Source organism: Pipistrellus kuhlii, unplaced genomic scaffold (genome assembly GCF_014108245.1).
Source record: "Pipistrellus kuhlii isolate mPipKuh1 unplaced genomic scaffold, mPipKuh1.p scaffold_m20_p_3, whole genome shotgun sequence".
NCBI lineage: Eukaryota > Metazoa > Chordata > Mammalia > Chiroptera > Vespertilionidae > Pipistrellus > Pipistrellus kuhlii.
The window spans coordinates 171,176,211-171,191,705 of NW_023425529.1; the positions used below are offsets into that span (position 1 = coordinate 171,176,211).

Sequence of the window (15,495 nt, forward strand, 5' to 3'; positions counted from 1 at the left end):
GCCTCTTTAGGGTTGAAAGGAATCCTGCTTTTATATACCAGAAAGCCATTAGTATGAGGACTGGGTAGTAAAGGAAGGAGAAAAGCCAGTTTTTCCTTGCTGGCCACAGATTTGTTTTGAAAGCACAAAGCATAGCCTGCAGTGGTAGTTCTATCTCTGTGGGTACTTAGGATATGTTAATTTCTTCTGGGGCACTGGGGAAAAGAAGAAATTAACATATCCTAAGTACCCTCTGTGTTATAGGCACAAATAGTCCTGTAAGGTCCATATTTTCCTCATTTGAAAGATGAGGGTGACTCAGATTTACAGTAATCTGCTTCAAGTCATGTGGACAAGTTGAGTTTTTAGGCCCAACTCCCTTGGCTCAAAAAACCATGTTCTTTCTCAGATACTCTGATAACTTCTTCTTCTTCTTTTTTTCTTTCTTTCTTTTTTTTTTTTTTTTTTAAAGATATTTTTATTGATTTCAGAGAGGGAGAAAGAGATAGAAACATCAATGATGAGAGAGAATCATTTATCAGCTGCCTCCTGCACACCCCACACTGGGGATTGAGTTCACAACCCAGGCATGTGTCCTGACTGGAAATTGAACTGTGACCTTCTGGTTCATAGGTTGACACTCAACCACCACGCCACACCGGCCCGGCTACTCGGGTACCTTCCTTTTTTTTTTTTCTTTCTCTTTTTACCTGGTAACTTCTTAAAGGTTTTGGTAATGACTCTATTTTACTTGCTGTGCCTAAAGAGAAATATACCCATTTAATTATGTGCCATACTGTTAGATTCAGAATTTATACTAGCAACAAGTATCCCTATTTAGGGATTTGTTGGCTCTTGGGAAATTAAGTGTGCCATAAACATAAAAGATTGCACTTTAACTGGCAGTTTATAATCTCCGATTGCCTACAGACTCAGAATTCGAAGTGTCCAAGTTCTATATGGCATGTGTGTGAGGGCAAAAATTGCAAGAATTGTTACCTTGATTTTTATATGGAAGGATGCAAATAACTGTGATGTTTTCTTAGTGTTAACAAGTAAATACTAACGCAGGAACTAGGATTTCTGCTCACAGATTATGAACCAACATTAGAATGAATTTAAACTTAAAGGATTTCTGACCTTGAATGTAACCACCAGAGAAGGCAAGTGCTTGTGAAACCCCTTGAGAGAGCACTCCTCGGGAGAACACTGTCCACACTGCTGGAGGTATTGACTCCAGTTTGGCTCAGACATCCCAGGCCAAGCCAGTGGCTGTGTGATTAGCCAAGCCAGCGTGGGACGGAAGGCATGGGGCTCCTGGTGGAGGAGAAATGGGAAGCAGCAACATCCGGGGAAGCGCAGGGCACGCTCCCTGTTATCTAATAGCAGAGGAAAACCTTGGATCTGAACATTATGAAAGTTTTGGCAGGGAGAAATGTATGATTTTAACAAATAGGAAATAATGCCTTAGAAAGAAAACACATCCTTGTCATTGCAAAGAAAGAAGTGTGGTGAAAAGTAGACATTGTCTATGTTTTTTTGTTTTTGTTTTTTTTTTCTTCTCAGAAGGAGAGAAAACACCAGGGTGAAATTTTAATTATTTAATCTCTTATAGCCTTTAGCCATTTAATCTTCCAGGAATGATTTAAATCATATCGTATGTGTTTTCTTGTCTGTAGTTGTTAAATACTTGGTTTAATCAGTTATTAATGACAACAGTTATCACTTTCCTATGTGACTCTTCACTCAATTAAATGAGTTCTGAAGTCAATCACTTGCCAGACTCATTATGATTTTTGAGCACCTACCTGTCAGTCTTCTGTTTAGCACTGCATTTGATTCCGTAGGCATGCATCTTCAGGAATTGAGGACATGCAATTAAATGGGTTCTTTGCCTTAATAGAAAGAACAGGTGTTTGGGATTCAGAATGTATTTCTCTGTTAATCATGACCAGGTTCCAAGGCCCTTCCTGTCAAAACCTTTTGAATCCATAATGAGTCTGAGCTATAAAACAAAAGACCTGAATTCTGGGTCCTAGAAGTAGGAGACTAAACCTGGAGAGGGACCCAAGGCAAAGAAAGAATGCAATTTTGGAGATTTAAGTAAATTTCTAGTTTATAAAATTTAAGATGCTTTCTCATAAAAGGACACTAGAGGGCAGTATGTGCAGCCAAACCTCATAATAGAACAGGCTATGGAATTCTTGCTATTTCTAGTTACGCTTTTCATTCATATTCAGATATCACCTCTTAATTCTTTTCACTTCATTAAATAACTAAAAGGGAAAGACATTAAAATTATACACCACCATAACAAAAATATCTTAAAAAGAGGAACATTGTTAATTTTTAGCAAAATAATAAATTTAATTTTAAAAAATCATGTAGTGTAAAACAGTTTTTTTCATTACAAAATAAAACCAAAAAAGAAGTTCTCTTCACATCTGCTCTATCTTTCCTGAAGTGTCTTCTGGAATTTTTGTTCATATTTCTAAACAATGGGTGCATACTTATATTTCTTGAGACAAGTGGTTATTTGATTTATTGTTAATGAATTTTCCTAGACATATGTAATTATTCTCTCACCAAATCTACCTAATATAGTTAAATTTTATTACATCAGAAATTATGTTTGCTATGTGACTATTATAATTTTATATTTTTATTATGGTACTTTTCACCCAGCTTCAACTACTATCAATCTTTTCTTGTCTGTGTTTATCCCTGCATTCCTCTTCCCCCTACTAATTATTCTAAACAATAGTTTATGACTATGAAATATTGCTCAACATAGAGGCAGTGATCACATTTCCTTTTTTGATATATATCTCATAATTGTTTTAAAATTGGCTTAATTTTACTTATCATTAATTTTATTTTAACAGTATTCCATCAGATATAGCAAATACTTGTATGTGTGTAAATAACTTTGTATGTAAATAACTTTTAGGTACATAAATAACATTTAAAAATTTGGTCACATTGTCTATTTTATTTCTTCTCAGGAAACATTTTTTTCTGAAGCCCCCTCCAGCCTTAAACTGGACTTGTTTGCTAATCCCGCTGAACATTCTCACCGGGAATTTCAGATATCATAGGTCCGTGTCCGTGTGTGTGTGTGTGTGTGTGTGTGTGTGTGTGTGTGTCCCCCTCCCCGCTTTCTGATGGATTCCTATTTACCAGGCCTGTTTTCCGCTGTCTCGATTTACTCCCCTGAGTGCCTGCAGCCCATGCTCCAGTTGTCACCTAGGGACAGTCCATGGGGGGTTTGGGATGTGAGGCTGTGCACCCTCTTCCCACAGGATGCTGAAGGGATGGCTGCATTGTCTGCTAGACGCCTGATGTCATTCCTCTTCCTCTTCCTTTGTAAGTGAACTTGGTGACCAGCCGGTCACACAGGCCAACTTAATTAGGGGAGATTGGATTGCTGATTCTGGTGAGTGCTTATACGGCTCTGTCTGCAAAGGAAAGGAACCATAAATACTAACTGAACCATCAATACTTACTGAAGAGTGCTGGTATCTGGAACTCGGTTCATCTTATATCAGGTGACTGTTCTTTAAACCTGGTAGTGTTTTACTTTCTGTTTCTTTACGAATAGCCTGTTCTCTAAAAATGCATTGTCTGATGGTAGCGCGAAGATATAGTGGCCACTGAAATGAGAAGGTGGCTTGAGACAGAAAAGCAAGGCAGGCAACTCCATCGAATGTAACAGAATGTATTGTAGGGCCAGTGACTTTCAGAGATAGAATCAGAGCCGAAGGCCATTCAGAACTCTCGGCTGTGGGGATAAACTCTGCTACCAAACAGTTCACTACATATTTTATGGTATGGCCAAGGCCCTAGTGACTGACAAGGCGAAGGGACCGAACATGTGGATATGTGCCAGAACCTTCCATCCTGGTGATCTTATGGTGGGAATTTGCTTAGAATTGAGACTAACCCCAGTTTGATGCTTATCTCGGCTAACAGTAAATGCCCTTCTGGCTGCTACTGACAAGAATCTTTACAGTTACATTGTGTAAGCTTGCAGAACACAGATAATCATTAACTCTAAGCTTGTGTGTGCTGGCTGAGAAGAGTTAGGTTAGTCAGAGTTCACAGCATGAAAAGCTAACAAAAAGAAAGCAGGGGCAAAAGGTGGAGTCGGTCTTGTTCACATGTACATCTGTACACTCATGATTCATGATGTGGCTCAATGTGCATCCTTTTCTTTCATTGGGACAAACGCTTAGTAACCTTTCAGTTTGGAGATTGTGTCATTCAACTCTGACAACGTATCTCATACTTTATCCCTGGTGATTATTCTTTATATCTGGTAGTGTTAATCATGTCATCTCTTCTGATCTCTATTTTTATTTTTAATGCTTTCATTGATTTTGGAGAGAAAGGGAGAAGAGGGAGAGAGAAACATCAATGAGAAAGAAACATCCCTCTACTGGGACTGCAGCCTGGGCATGTGCCCTGACTGGTGATTGAACTGGCGACCTTTCATTTCATTGGATGATGCTCAACCAACTTACTCACACTAGCCAGGGCTGATCTCTATTTTGAAATTACTATTAAGTGTATACTGGAACCTCCTAGATTAATTTTCTAAATTTAAATATTTTTCTTTTTTCTAACACTTTGTCATTTTATTCTGCTTTTATTAGATTTATTTTATTTCCTAACTCCTCTATTACCATTAAAATTTTTGTTATATTGCTTTTAATTTCTTTTACTTTTTTTGTGGATTGACTAATGTAACAGTTCTTTGATTAACTAAATAATACTGCTTTAAGATTATTTCCCATTTTTTAAGTTTCACTTGTTTATTTAATTCTCTCTGATTTATGTTAGAGGTGTATTATATGTTGTCTGATGATCTTTGATGGTATTCATTTTAGAGTCAAGCATGAAAAAGCTGATTGGAAAGTTTGGGAGATGCTTATAAGAAACTAGAGGCCCAGTGCACAGATTCATGAACTGGTGGGGTCCCTCAGCCTGGCCTGCAGGGATCGGACCAAAACCAGCTCTCCAATAACTCCCAAGGGGTCCTAGATTGCAAAAGGTTGCAGGCCAGGCCGAGGGACCCCACTGGTGCATGACTGGGCAGGAGAGGGATTGTGGGAGGGCTCCAGGGTGTGTTCAGCCATCTTGCCCAGTCCCGATTGGCCGGACCCCAGCAGCAAACTAACCTACTGGTCAGAGCATCTTCCCCCTGGTGGTCAGTGCTTGTCATAGTGACTGGTTGAACAAATGGTCAGACACTTGGCATATTAGGCTTTTATTATATAGAATGAGGGTTTTGTAGTAGGAGGATTGACTTGCTTCTTCCCTTTGGGGGAATCACTAGGTGTTAGTATAGTAAGTGTTGGTCATTCTTCAGGAGCTGCTCAGTTTCTGAAGGGAAGAGTTGAAGAGCATAACCTTGACTGTCCACCTTCTAGGAGCTGGTGGGGATAGGTCCTGGGCTTTTCTTCCCCTGTCTTCCTCTCATTCTCCTATTTATAGCCGTGAATGCCACCCTACCCTCTGTTGTACTCAACGCAACTAAGTATGGACACTCGTTTTGAAATTACTATGAGAGCACACCTCCACTTTCCTGGCTGGGAGAGTATCTGTCACAGGTTTCCTGTAAGAGGGAGGAGACCTGGGATTTTATGGCTTCATAATTAGATTTTTCATTACTCCTAATGTTTTTATTGCTCAGCCCTGCCTCCCACAGTCCCTGCCACTTCCCGGTCCCGTGCTTCAAGCCTCCTGGGCTCAGTCAGTTCCTTCCTCCTCTTCCATAACACCGTCATACATAGTGTTCACCAGCTCCACATCTTTCAGAAAGGCATTTACATTCCTCCTGTGACTCAGCCTTTTCCCACTTCTTTGTCCTTGTATGTTTTATCTTTTTCTTTTTTCTTTTCGTTATGATTTTTAATTTATCAAACTATGTTTTCTTTGGTGGTGTTTGAAGATGGGAAAGAGATGAACTGGTGTTTACCATAATGATCCAGGCACTGAGTCCCAAGCTTTATTTACCCTGTCTATGAGGTTATGCCCTTTAAGGAAAGATACTTACAAATGTGTCGTGTTATTCTATGTAGCTCATTTTAGAGGGTGCAACCCACATGGGCAACATTGAAACCTGCGTTATTTTGATGGGGACTCTGGCAGAGTGTGCCAGTGCCTTTATACAGCATCACTGTGACAGTGCTCACTTACATTCTCCTGACTTACTTGACGCAATTAGTACATTTTCCAGAGTGACTAGAGAAGGACTGAGCGATTGCTGGATATGAGTGTCAGCACTTAAGCATGTAAATGAGTAACCAAGTGAGTAAATAAAACAAACAAAACCATCATGGTCTTATGTCTCCAGGAAGCGAAATGTTTTTTTGTTTTGTTTTGAGCTTTTCCATTCCCTTGTACACAGACCCTTTGCTCCAGTACCATGGTACCCCAGGTCTCCTAGGAGATTTGACTAGCGATAAGAGAGAAGATGTTCATTTGAGTAGGTTAGCTGGATGGGCTTTAGGCCAGTGGATCTACTCAGATGGGAGCAGCATTATGGCCAGGCAGCTCCCGTGCTGTGCTGCTGCAGCCAGGCCCGTGGATGCCGGCAGACGCAGTGCTTTCAGAGCCCTGCCTCGCCTGGCCCTGCTCTAGAAGAGCGAGTTGACCGGGTCCAACTGCAGGTCCAGTTGGGTAGTCAGTGCTGAGCTCAGTTTTTGAGGCCTTTTTAAGTTTTCACACTGGCTTGCAATTTATTTCCAGAGCTTCATTTTTTTAAAAAATATTTTATTGATTTTTTACAGAGAGGAAGGGAGAGGGATAGAGAGCTAGGAACATCGACCAGCTGCCTCCTGCACACCTCCTACTGGGGATGTGCCCGCAACCAATGTACATGCCCTTGACCAGAATCGAACCTGGGACCTTTCAGTCCGCAGGCCGACGTTCTATCCACTGAGCCAAACCGGTTTTGGCATTTCCAGAGCTTCACTTTTGTTTTCATTGGCCTTATACATAATATGTTTGAAGGCATTTTGAGGCCTTATTCAAAAAAGTAAATCCATAATGATTTCAAAAGTTGTACGTTTTCTTACCGTTGATGATTTTACTGCCCTAAATCTTTAGACTAAAGATGATGAAATGTATGTATATCTATCTATCTATCTATCTATCTATCTATCTATCTATCTACCTACCTACCTATCTATCTATATTTTTTTAAAGATAAGATTTTCTTCTTTTTCAAATACATTTTATTGATTTCAGAGAGGTAGGGAGAGGAAGAGAAAGAGATAGAAACATCAATGATGAGAAAGGATCATTAATCAGCTGCTTCCTGCATGCCCCACACTGGGGATGTGCCCTGACTGGGAATCAAACCATGACCTCCTGGCTCATAGGCCGACGCTCAACCACTGAGCCATGCTGGCCAGGTTATATCAGTATATTTTAATGGCTGCTCCTTTGTTAACCATTGCCTGTGGGATGTGCTCGAGGAGATGTGACTGTTGGTGTCCACACAGTGAATGAGGATCTGGGAATTGTCCGGGCCTTCTCTGAATGGCAGATGGTGAATGCCAGTACAAAGGGTTTGAATTTTGAGCTCTCTGATGCTGCCCAGTGATACCCACATGTACTTTATTTAGAGTTGGTTCTAAAATGGTGTTCCAGATGACTTTCGCTCAGTTTGGCATATTGTTTTAAATCCAAAGTGAGGATTTTGAAGGTTCTTTTTCCTGTTAACTAGAGGTACCATGCAGTTTTTTATTATGTGGTAGAGCCATGTAGTCAAGTTGAAACCAGCATCAGCGCCTCAGTGTATCTGCTAGGGAACGGATGAAAATAAAATAAAAACACTACTCTGATTTGTTGTGGTCTCGATCCAGCTGTGCTGTCGATTGAAACCATTTCAGCATTTCCCTGTCTTGCTCCTGTGTCCTGATTCGGTGTTATTGTGTCTTAATTTTCTCATGTACCTTGGATCAGTGAATGTGCTGCTTTTCTCATAACGTCATTCCCCGGTTCTAATCCTCTAATTCCTTTCATGCGAGCTCAAAGATCTCGGAGGTGCCATTATTTTTTCCTGAGCACTGGCTCCAAGTTACTGGGGGAGGATTCATTTTCAAGGCTTGGCATCTGAATGGCCTGGACTATAACACCCAACCGCCATCCAGTGCTCATTATTAGACAAAGGGGACCTGATGCTAGGGTAGGAAACCTGAGTGAAATGGCTGTTCAGTGGTCATGAGGAACAGGCGGCTTGCCTGGAGGATCCGGCCAGGGGAGACGGTGATGCATTGGGGACCCTGCATGCCAGCTCAGCTCTCGGGTTGCAGAGGATGGACTTGGCTTTGATGTTCCACTGGGCTAGGACCTCAGCTCTGTGCTAGACTTCATTACAGACCATCAGAAGGGAGAGTCAACCCAATAACTTTCTATTTCCCAATTGGAAAGTAATTCTGTGAAGATGTTTGGCTCTACTGGTGCAGTGCAAAGAGCCACATTGCTGGCTAACAGGAATCAGCAGACGTTTGGCAGGTGGAAATGTACACGCACGAACACACTCAGCGGCTAGCCAGCCCTGTCCCTCACCAGATCCGTATCAGATGAGAGACTCTGGCTTTCACTTGAGAGACTTCCAGTGCAAGTTCCTGGATGCTTCCCTATAGGACTTTTCAAGGTTGGATTGCATTCTTCTCCCATAGTTACTGCTGGTAGGTGGCACCTCCCTCCTGGGGGCACTACGCTCCTGTCTCAGGGCTGTTCATACAACAAGGCAGATTACATCCATTCCAGCCTCAGGTGCCAACTGTTTGCAGTTCGTACCAGTCCTCTGGGCAGCGTCAGAATCACAGAAGAAGCAGGGAACGGAAAAGTGATGGTCGCCTTGGACCAGGGCAAGAGAACACTCTAAACATCTAACACTCAAGGACTATTTCCTCATGAAATGGTCACATAAATGATTCATTGAAAGACATCTGTGCGGGTCCTCTGATCTCCCATCCTGGAAGTCTGTGCCTCTATTTCCTGGTGTGTAGCCAACCCTCAGGTGTTACTTATATCGAAGTAAGTAACGAAGGCATCAAGGTCAGAAGGGGCACCTCCTCCTGAACCAAAGCCCCCTCACACATTTCGCTAGATTAGGTTCCCACAGCTGGGATTATCTCTGTGCTGGGAGCTGCTTATGTTGGGCTGCTGTATGCATTATTTAGAGACCCTGAAACCTATACCACCTTCCTTTCTATGGTGCCTCTGGTCTTCTCGTCTTGAAGAATTCATAGTTCTAACAACAACAGAATAATGTAAAGTGGGGGAGCACTAGCTATGCCTTTCTTTCTGTATTTACAAAGACAGAATCTGTGCAGCTTCCTGTGATGAAGGACTATATAAATTCTGAATGGATCTTGAATTTATTGGATACAGGGAAGGGGTAACGCGCTGCTCCCTTCGAGTCCTGTAAGTGTAGAGTTGGAAGTGCCCATCACCCTCTGATCGGCCCCAGGCCTCACGAATCCCTCCAACAGCATCCCCAAGAGACAATGTTGAAATTTGTCCTGAGTTTTTAGGGTAGTAGAAGACCTCTTTTTTTTTTTTTCCCCCCTCTCTCTTTTTTAAAAACAAACGTTTGAAAGGTAAAGTTTACATGTACCAAATGCACACATTGTACATCAGCAGTTGGTGACAACTTACCAATCAAGATATAGAGCGTTTGCCCACTCCTTGTGCTCCTCTGTAAAGCCAGTCAGTCTCCCCTAACTTCCACCCTCTGCCCCACCCCCTCCCACCTTTGCCCCAGGAAACCTCTGCTTTGATTCCTATCCCTTTAGGTTAGTCTTGCTAGTTTAGAGACTTCATATAAATTGAATTACATACTATGTACTCATTTTTGTGTGTGTGCCTGGCTCTGTTGCACAGTATGTTTTTGAGACTCCTTTATTTTCTGATCAAGAAGGGATAAAACTCTGATTTTTAGTCCATAGTGTGGACGTATATGACCAAGAATAAGACTTCACATAATTCATGCCTCTTCTGCCCATACTGAGGCTGTTGAGGACCTGGGCATTATTTTTCTTTGATGGGAATGTGGTCTGGGAAGGGACTGACTGTTAGAGTTGCCCAGGACTGAGGGAGCTCCTCAGATACAGAGTTACATTTTTTAAATTTATTATTTTAAAAAATCTTTATTGTTGAAAGTATTACATATATCCCCTTTCCCCCACATCGACTCCTTCTAGCCCACCCCCACTCCCTGCCCCAGCCTTTGCCACCCCATTGACTGTGTCCACGGGCTATGCATATATGCATACGAGTTCTTCTTTTTAAAAAAATATATTTTATTGATTTTTTACAGAGAGGAAGAGAGAGGGATAGAGAGTCAGAAACTTTGATGAGAGAGAATCATCAATCAGCTGCCTCTTGCACCTACTGGGGATGTGCCCACAACTAAGGTACATGCCCTTGACCAGAATTGAACCTGGGACCTTTCAGTCCACAGGCTGATGCTCTATCCACTGAGCCAAACCGGTTTTGGACATACGAGTTCTTTATTTGGGTTAAAGCGGGCAAGTCCCAGGCAAACTGGGACCAGTTGGTCACCCTAGCCCCCTCTAGTAGGTACCATAAAGAACATTAGGGCACTAGAGGTGTGAGCTTTAAACAATAGAGGGTGGGCAAGAAAAATGGGCACTCATGCTTCCTCACCTTGAGGCTCTCAGCAACAAGAGACCCACTTCTGGAGAAGCCTTCTGGAAGCGTCTCCAACTGGGCTTGCATGCCCCACTTACCTGATTTCAGCTGAGTTTTTTTTTTTTTTTTTTTTTTAACGTTTTGTATAGTTTGGTTTCCGATTTTATTAAGGACATATTATGTTTTATTACTTTTCTGCTTTGCAGAATACTATTTTAAGAGCTCGGGCATTGGCAACATTTAGTTCTTTGAAATGTAATCAAGATCATGAAGTACATATTTGAAAGCACCAAGATTAACAAATTAATAATTATTATTATTCCAAGGTGTTTGGTTTGATGGGCTCCAGCTTGATTACTTTGATGTGTTTAATTTTAAAAATCCAACCAGTTTTTTTGATGGAATTACAAGGTCTTATTCTAACATGTCTTCTCATGGAATGTGTGCTGATCTCTCATATTTATCTGAAATAATTCATTACCTGGGTGTTCACAGAACACGTTCACCTGTTAATGCTCATATAATCTCTAACCTGCCAGGTTTCTTTTGGGGCATATGAAATCCCTAGAAATTAATGGTGTCATTTAATTTTCCACATAAATTCTGAACTATGATATTTGTAAACATGCATGACTCCAAGGGTAGCATTTCCTAAGTAGCAGTAGGGATGATACTGCGGTTTGGAGTATATCTGTGAGCCTTTACATACTACACGAAGTTTGTGAGATTTTTAATGCTTCTTTTCAGAGAAGTGTTTTCTTTATTTCTTTAATTAAAAAATATTTTTATTGATTTCAGAGAGGAAGGGAGGAGAAAGAGAAACATCAATGATGAGAGAGAATCATTGATAGGATGCCTCCTGCATGCCCCTAGTGGGGATCCACCTGAAATCCATCAGTGACCTCCTGGCTCATCGGTTGTCAGCAGGGCTTAATTTTTAATTAAAAAATATTTTATTGATTTTTTACAAAGAGGAAGGGAGAGGGATAGAGAGTTGATAGAAACATCAATGAGAGAGAAAATCAACCAGCTGCCTCCTGCACAGCTGGTACTGGGGATATGCCCACAACCAAGGTACATGCCCTTGACTGGAATCGAACCTGGTACCCTTGAGTCCACATGTCGGCTCTCTATCCACTGAGCCAAATTGGTTAGGGCTTGCTTTTTTAAAATTATGTAAATAATGTATGACTATACCACCAAGGAAAATTTAAACAATAAAGAAGTCTAGCAATCATAAAAAAATGAACTTTTATTTTTTCTTTCTCAGTCCCTGTCCCAGTCAAATGAATGGCTATTATTCTAGAATTTTTATGTATACTTGAATTTAGCCTATAGTTTTGTACATTTTTTTTCTTAAATTGAATAATGCAATAGATATGTTATATTTTTTTCATTTAAAAATATGATTTAAAGACTTTTTCAAAGGTTAGACTATATAAATTTATTTCATTATTTTAAAAGCTATGCTGATTCAGTAATTTGGAGGTATCACTCCTCTGTCAGTGATTATTTAGATTAGTGCTGCTTTTGTTTGCTTGTATGTTTTTGCTGTTATGAAGATACTTGTATGTCTCTGTTCAGATGAGCTATTATTTTGCTACATGTCTGAGGATGGTGTTGCTGTGTCAATGGATATATTAAAGTAAAATTTTGGTACATACTGCCAAATTGTCCTAGAAAAGGCTGTACTAAGTCCCTCTCAAAGTTTGAATTCTTATTAACATGTGAAAAAATTTGAAACAATAAAAATGGATAATTAAATTTTGCAAGCTCAGACAGCAAATTCGTCATTTTTTCTGCTTTTAGTAAATCTTTTTTAATGTTTACTTATATATTTGATTTGTATAAAACTTCTCGGAAAAATTTAAGACACTTGGCTTATGGATTTATTTGCTAGTTGTAATTTCATGGGCTTCACAGGAGCTCAGAATTAGCATGACTGACTGCTAAGATGTTTCTCTATAATAAACACTAATGAAAATGTGATCAGCATGGAATAGTCAAGAAATGACCGACACCTAAAAATCTCCCATGCCAAAGCTCAGGTTTAGAGTCCAATTTTTTAGCATTTTCTTAATATCCCATTTTTTATTTTTATAACTCACTAATTCTTTTCCAGATCATTGACTCTGTCACAAATTTCTCTGCAAAGAATTAACTGGGTTAATAAATGCCACAGTGTTGCTAAGATTTCATTATTTTTTCTTAAGGTGGTAGTATTACTTACTAGCCTACCATGAAGTGTTATCCTAAATAATTAAAATAAAACTACTGTACTTGCTGGAGTAAATGAGGCTGGAGAAAGTTCCTAAGATAAAGTAGCAATTTTCTCATCAATGCATTTCACATTGCATTGATGAGAAAATTGCAATATTATGTTTATAGAAACCTACTAACCTCATTGGGTGGAGGTGTGAGTTATGAAATCAAACAGATAGGGATGTGAACTGAAATTCCTGTTTGCTTTTGATGGGACTGATATAATTTGCAGATCTTGTGTAAATGGCTTTCAGTACGTTGTCTCAATTTTAAGACTCTTTTTTAGAATGCCCAGTGATTCCACATTTGAGCTCTTTCCCCTCGACAGATAGTTGGTGTTAAAATCCCATTTCTGCTCTTTTACTCCTTGCTCTCTACCTCTTATTGGCAAAATAAACTAAGGCTTGACTTTTGAAAAATAAAATCTAAAAATGTATTTGTTTATTCTCCCAATGTATTTGAGTACTTACTACATTCCAGGCTCTGTGTTAGGCTCTACAGGCCAAGATGAACAAGTCATGGGTCCTGGAAGGGTTGCCTGCCTGGGCAGGGGCCTGGGGGTGGGATGGGGCCAGGAGCCAGTCTGCATATAATTGCAATTATGATAAATGCTGTAGTTCAGACTAATACAAAAAGCTATAACTGATTAGGGAACAACCAAAATGAGAAGCTGGGCAGCTTTTAAAGCTTTTCCTGCAAAAGTGTTCACCTCTTGAAGATCCGAAGTCAATAGCAATTTAACCTGTTTTAGAAAAAAAGAGCAGGAAAGGTCTCATCGACAGCACTGCTTTTCAAAGCAGCCACACGCCGACTTCTCAGACATTAGGCCACAGACGAATCCCATCGCCACTCAAGTGCATTAGGCTGCAGGTATGAAAAACCTGACCCAAAGTGGCTTAGCAACCCAGGCATTTGTTTACTGGATCAGCCAGAAGTCTGGGGTAGGCAGACCTGTTTTGTTCAGCAGCTCAACAGTCACTGACGACATCCTTCTACGCCGCCAGCTCTCCACATGCTCCTCTGAGGGCTGTGGCAGCTGAAATCTCTGTGATCTCCCCTAGCTGAGCATATCCAACAATCCCCAAACTTGGGGCGGTGATACCCCTGTCTGAGCACCCTCACTTTCTCACTGTCTAGTGCTTTGTCCCTGTGCACCTGCTGCAGCTTTGGGGAATGGGAATAAACTGAGCCTCAAATGCGCCTTGCCTGCTAGGCCTCCCTAGACAAGACAGGAGGGTCTGAGGGAATGTTCATTTCCAATTTTGGGGTTCATTCTGTTCTTTCTTTAACCCATAGTTTCTATTGGCTGAGGTGTTTTGGGACAAATGTCATCTGTCTTTGAGTATGAACAATATAACATAAACTGATACCACTATAAATTCTTTCTTAAGACATCAGTAATGAGAACATTATGCTGAGTGAAATAAGCCAGTCAATGAAAGAAAAACACATGATCTCACTCATTTATGGATAATAAGGAACATTATAAACTGATGAACGAAAGGATAGATACAGAGAGAGTAAAGCAACAAACAGATTGTCAATTACAGTGGGGAGGGTAGGAGGATATGGGGGTGATAAGAGATCAACCGAAGGACTTGTATGCATGCATAAAAGCATAATCAATATACACACAACTCTGGGGAGGGAGGGAATGTATGGGGAGGGATTGGTAATATATGTACACATATAATACCTTAATAAAAAAATGAAAAAAAGCTATTACAAACCAATAATAATAATAATAACAACAACAAAAAAGACATCAGTAGTGACTGTACTGAAAGGTTACAGTAACTTATTTGAATCTTACATACTCACCCTCCCATACTGACATACTGACACACTGATGAACACCTGATGTTAGCATTTCTTTGGGAACATGGATGATCCTTACTTTCCTTCTGCCCTCTTCCCTCTCCTCCCTCTTTTATATTTTTAGTGCAATAGGATTTTTTGATGTTGAACATGCATTATACTAGAAATTTGATGAAATATTTAAATAAAATAAAATTAGTGGAAATTGTTTATGTCCTTTGCTTTATGTGTTTACTGACTCACTCTTTTTGACTGCCAGAGGAGAGCTGGATCTCATATTTTTTTTATAACATCACACCGAGGCCTGTAAAATACAATTTATATATTGTATGACTAAGGATTTGTAAGGTGGACCTAAATCCTTGATCAAATTTGTTGTTTTTTTGTTTCTGTGATGAGACATATGAACATTAGAAAATTAAACTGGAGTCTCCTAGACATGGCTGACTGTGGAGGTCGGGGCTGGATTCTTCACTGTTTCTCTCTTGGGCAGAGAGACTCTAAGATGATTAAATGGAGCGGGACACAGGAGGTTTTGAGAATAAGAGTTTATTTTTTCAGGTCATAGCTTCCAACTAAGGTCAAATGTGGCCCAGAGACTAAGTAGAATGTAAGTAATGATTTGGCAGTTCCATACCTACCTGGTGGATACACTCATTCTGGCAGAAGCACTCATGTGTTGTCTTTATCCTTCAGAGGATATAATTAGCTTGGAAATTGACTGCTGGACTCAGGATTAACTTCTGTAAAATGTCCCTTCAG

The 15,495-nt window shown here is 40.3% G+C and overlaps 1 protein-coding gene across 2 annotated transcripts in view; it reads left to right on the top strand.

The window, feature by feature from the left end:
• Window positions 1-15,495, top strand: part of FUT10 (fucosyltransferase 10) — a 68,728-nt gene that overhangs the window by 34,169 nt on the left and 19,064 nt on the right. The window lies entirely within an intron of this gene.